The following is a 6,000-nucleotide window of genomic DNA, read 5'->3' on the forward strand; positions in this document are numbered from 1 at the left end:
TTGCTTGTTAAGTTAGCATACTCCATAGAAGCATAGTGTTCACATCCTGCCTGCCTAGGCTAAAGTATCTGAAGTTTTTACCTCCTATGATGCCTTCCACTGCTTAGATATTAACCCACACCCCACAACCTGTGCCTTGGTGTTCAAGATAACTCTGCACTTTGCTGGTTCCAGCTTTGCTCAAGCTATGGCCTGTGGTGCCCTCTCCACATTCTTCACCGAGCAAACTCATTCTTCATTGCCCTATCAAATTGTAATGTAGATGCAGTCTTGCAGACTGACACCCCAGAATTAAAGTGCTAGAATCGAATGTCAGAAATTATGCCCTTTCCTTTGTAGCTCCTACTTGCCTCTTGTATATAGAACCCACTTGTACTGTTACTGTTACCTGGAAGTACTGGATTGAGTCTAGGCTTAAATCGTATGACAAAGTGCAACACAATGCCTGATAACATACTAGGGGCTTAGGAAGTGTCCACTGAATACAAGGGAGACAAAGGTCAGCTTTGGGGACTGATTTTATGGCATAGCTGCTACAGGCACAGGTTGAATAGTCAGGGCTTCCCAGGCTGACAGTTCCTATCATAGCTCACCAAACCAGAGGGTAAAAGTTGAATGCTAATCAGACATAAAACATGGCAGGGCTTCTCATTCCCAACTCAGGATGAGGCTAGAGACATGCCTGCCTCCAAATGTAGGGAGGTAGCATTTCCAGTGTTTGCCTGGCTGCCGTTGGTATAACCTAGGTGGGCTGGGAGCCAGTGAGGGCAGGTGGAGGCCCTTCCCATTGCCATCTCCTCTCCTGTTGAGGCTCCTATGAGACAGGCGTTAGCCTATGAAGGTGGAACTTCAGGGAGGCACCTATGTCTGGAACCCCTGGCCTGGAGGGGGAGAACCAGGTGTATCTGGATAACTCATCCCAGGCTAGGACCAATCTGCAATTCCCAAATTCACCAGAGCTGGAGCTGAGGCTCTCTAATTAAAGGTGGATTCACCCTTAAAGTCCGGGGTCTGGGGGCTCATAAAGATCTAAAAGAGACAAAGTTAGTTTTCAAGCAGTCTTGGACCCCCAGGGCAAAGCTAACCCTCAGTGGACAGAAGACAAATGTCAAGTCCAGAGAGGGGACAGACCCCCCCACCCCTGGGATCACACATAGCTAACAATACGTATTGCCAGGGAGAGAGCACCGGGTGTCAGAGGCCTCAACTCTCATCTAAGCTCTCACAAACTGGGGAATATTGGCCAGTTGATCCCATCTGGGCCTCAGTCTCCTCATCTGTGAATGAGGGGTTATTCTGGCTGGTTGATGAGGGAGGCCTCACCAGATCAGCTGCTGGGCCTTTCAAAGTCACAAGTTTCATCACCTGCAGAGCACGGGCTAGAAGCTTCTAAATACCATTCCCTACAAAGGACCCAGGGTCCTTGGAGAAATGGCTAGTTCCAGGGCTGCAACAGAAAAGTACAAGATCATCCTGGAATATCCCGTTGTGGCAAAAGAACAAGAAAGTGCCTCAGAGAATGATAGAACCATGTCAAAAGGAACCCAGAAGCCAGCCTGAAGTGGCTTCCACTCCAAGCCAATGGAAGCATCAAAATATAAAATGTAATTTGTGGGAGTTCCCGTCGTGGCGCAGTGGTTAACGAATCCGACTAGGAACCATGAGGTTGCGGGTTCGGTCCCTGCCCTTGCTCAGTGGGTTAACAATCCGGTGTTGCCGTGAGCTGTGGTGTAGGTCGCAGACGCGGCTCGGATCCCGCGTTGCTGTGGCTCTGGCGTAGGCCGGTGGCTACAGTTCCGATTAGACCCCTAGCCTGGGAACCTCCATATGCTGCGGGAGCGGCCCAAAGAAATAGCAAAAGGACTAAAATAAAATAAAATGTAATTTGTGCATCAAAATATAAAATGATAATAACAGATTATAACACATTGAATAAAATAAGCCATGAGTCCAATGCTGATATAATAAATGTATAAGTAAATGGAAAATATAAGGGGAGAGTTATATAGTTCCAAAGAATCTCCTCACAAAATACCTATTAAAAGAGAATAAGACCCACTGAACAGAGTGAAAAGGCAACCTATGGAATGGGAGAAAATATTTGCAAATCATATATCTGATATATCCAGACCACAAAAAATTGGACAAATGAATAGATATTCTTCCAAAGATGATACACAAATGGCTATCAAATGTATGAAAAGGTAGAGTTCCCACTGTGGCACAATGGGATTGGCAGCATCTTTGCAGCTCCAGGATGAAGGTTTGATAACCCAGCTGACACAGTGGGTTAAGGGATACGGCATTGCTGCAACTATGGCTCAGATCTGACCCCTGGCCTGGGAATTCCATATGCTGCGGGGCACGCACTCCCCCGAAAAATGTACGAAAAGATGCTGAATGTCACTAATAAAGAGAAATGCAAATTAAAACCAAAATGAGGACTTCCCATTGTGGCTTATAGGGTTAAGAACCCAACTAGTAGCCATGAGGAATGCAGATTCAATCCCTGGCCTTGCTCAGTGGGTTAAGGATCTGGCCTTGCTGTGAGCTGTGGTAAAGCTCACAGAAGTGGCTCCAATCCGGGTGTAGCTGTGGCCGGTAGCTGTAGCTCCCATTTAACCCCTAGCCTAGGAACGTCCATGTGCTGCAGGTGCGACCCTTAAACACACACACACACAATGAGTTATCATCTAATACCCATTAAGACGGCTACTAAAAAAAAAAAAAAAAAAAAAAAAAAAGAGAGAACAACAAGTGTTTACAAGGATGTGGAGAAACTGGAACTCTTGTTCACTGTTGATGAAAAAATCGTACAAATGCTATGGAACACAGGATGATGATTTCTCAAAAAAATCAAAACTAGAACTACCATATGACCCAGCAGATCCACTTATGGATATATATCCAAGAAAATTGAAAGCAGGTCTCAAAGAGCTATCTCCATACCATGTTCATAGAAGCATTATTCACAAAAGCCAAGAGGTGGAACCCAAATTTCCATCAACAGATGGGTGAATGGATAAACAAAATGTATGTACAGGCCATGGAATATTATTCAGCCTTAAAAAGGAAAGAACTGTCACATGCTACAACTTGGATGAACCTTGAGGACATCGTGTTAAGTAAAATGAGCCAGTCACAAAATGAGAGATACTGTATGATTCCACTTATATGTGATATCTAAAGTTGTCAAATTTATAGAGACAGAAAGTAGAATAGCAGTTACCAGGGGCTGTGGGGAGGTGGGAAAGAGGAGTCATTTAATGGGTACAGAGTTTCAGATTTGCAAGATAAAAAAGTTCTGGTTATCTCTTTCACAACAATGTGAATATACTCAAGACTCCTGAACTATACATTTAAAAAGGTAAAAATGGTAATTTCATGTTATGTTTTTACATAACAAACATACACACATTTTAAAATAAAGAGAGTAAGAAAGAGTAACTTTACAGTGGAGACACCATTTTAATCCAGTAATCAAAATTACCACCAGTAATGGGACAAACTGAAATCTTGGCGCCACCATATAGCATCTAGTGGGGAAAACGCAGCATCACTTCTGTCATTTCCCGCCAAAGAGGCATAACCTAAATCTAATCATGAGAAAACATCAAACAAGCTCTTCCTTATAGAAAGCACACTACAAAATAACTGTTCTATAACCTTTAAAAGTGTCAAGATCATGAATGTCAAAAAAAGGCTGAGAACTATATCAGACTGAAGGAAACCACAGAGGCATGACATCTAAGTGTACTGCATGATCATGAGCTGGATCCTTTGCTCTAAAGGACACTACTGGGACAACTGGCAACATGTGAATGGACTCTGAGGGTTCAATGGCTATGATATGTCAATAATATTTGCCTGATTTTGACGGTTGTGGCTATGTAAGGAATGTCCTTGTCTGAAGGAAATAAACACTAAACTATTTGGGTGTGCTAATGTACACCAGACTTACTCTCAAATGGCTCAGGGGAAAACTTTTGTACTGCAAAAAGCTGTAACTTTTCTGGCTGCCCCACTTCTCTTACAAGTCTTCTCTATCTCAAGAAATGACTACTCCATCCTTCCAGCTCTGCTCAAACCAAAATCTTTGGCATTATCCTTAGCTTCTCCCATTCCTCACATTCAGTGCTTTAGCAAACGCTGATCAGTTCTACCACTGAAATTTGTCCATGATCAGCTTCATCCAGACACCTCTACCACAATTCTGTGATCCAAGCCAACATAATCTCCTATTTGGATTATGGCACTGGCTTCCCCTGTCCTCTAGTCTCCCCCATTCCACCTTCATGCTTAAACCCTAAGTCTGTAGCCATATCATATCACTCCCTTGCAAGAGCTTTTCAGAGGCTTCCATCCCTCATTTACCCTGATTTTTCTTAGGCATTTTTTATGTTCTTTAACCACTGACCCAGAATGCAAGCTCTTTGATGCCAAGGACCTTGGTTTGGTTTGATGCTGTATCTTCAAACCCTGACCAGCTCCCTCTCCCTAAAGCACATCTGCTAATTGGAGATAACACTGGTTGAATTCATCTAGATTTTAGTTCAGTCCTGCCAGTTCCCATATGCCTCCCTATCTAATGGAGATGCCAGAAGCCTGGCAGCTAAGGGACAGAAGGCAAGCACTGGCAGAAAGGGAGGAGGAGGAAGTAGGCAGCCAACAGGCTCCAGGGCTCTTCTCTTAGAGAGGCAGAAGATCCCATGAGCTGGGCATCAAAGTGGATAAGGTGTGTGGGGTAATAGAGCAATATGCAAATGCAGAATGGTTCACTGGTGAGATCTTTCACATATGCAAATCCCCCAGCTGCTGTGATCCATTAAGCTGAGAAATATCCACATGTGGGACTCTTAAATTTTATCTCTGTGGGCAGGGCTCCCAGACCTACTAGCAGTATCATTTTGTCCCTGGGAACTACTTTTTCTCCTAATTCAGACATCTTTCTGAGAGTCAAACTCTGAATTTAGTGTTTTATATAGACTACTTAATCTTCACGATTTTATGAAACACATGTTTTTATTATTCCCGTGTTACAGGTGGGGAAACTGAGGCAAAGAGCCGTCGCTTGCATCATGTCATACAGCTGGTTGAGAGCAGAACAACCTAAATCCAGAACTGCTGCTCATGATGCTGCTCCTTTTGTTCTGTGATGTCAGTAAAATCAGAAAGACAAGAAAGGGGCTGGCTTTATTGGGAGGAGGCTTCCAGAAGAGCAATGAGCAATTACTCTCCATCTCCACCTCATATAAAACAAGAAATAGTCTTGAACTATAGTGTGAGTTTTAAGTTATGACAGGAAGAAAGACTTTCTGACAGTAAGGGGTTTTTTTGTTTGTTTTTGTTTTTTGTCTTTTTGCCTTTTCTTTTTTTTTTTTTTTTTTGTCTTTCTGCTATTTTTTTGGCCGCTCCTGCGGCATATGGAGGTTCCCAGCCGGCCTACACCAGAGCCATGGCAACTCGGGATCTGAGCCACATCTGCAACCTACACCATAGCTCACGGCAATGCCAGATCCTTAACCCATTGAGCAGGCCAGGGATCGAACACGCAACCTCATGGTTAGTCACATTCGTTAACCACTGAGCCATGACGGGAACTCCTCTGACAGTAAGTTTTAAGATAAAAACCTGCTCTCAGGAAAAGATAATAGTCTCAGTTTCTAACCATTAAAATCATAGATAACTGTGTTGTTAGGGCTTAAAGACCATGAGTCCTCTGCCTTCTTTCACGTGACAAGCCTTCAATAATGGAGCAAGAGAGGAATGGCCCTCACCTGCAGCCAACCATTCTAGATGCTAACTTTGTGGTATCAGGAAGGACTTGAGATTGAGAAGTCTAGAGCCAAGTAGAAACAGGCAGACCCTTCATTTAAGATACCCTCAGAGAAGGGAGCTCACAGAAAACTGAGTAGGAGGCACATATGAAAGAAGGGAGTGACAGAGTTCCCGTCGTGGCACAGTGGTTAACGAATCCGACTAGGAACCATGAGGTTGTGG

Source organism: Phacochoerus africanus, chromosome 3 (genome assembly GCF_016906955.1).
Source record: "Phacochoerus africanus isolate WHEZ1 chromosome 3, ROS_Pafr_v1, whole genome shotgun sequence".
In the NCBI taxonomy this organism is placed as follows: Eukaryota; Metazoa; Chordata; class Mammalia; order Artiodactyla; family Suidae; genus Phacochoerus; species Phacochoerus africanus.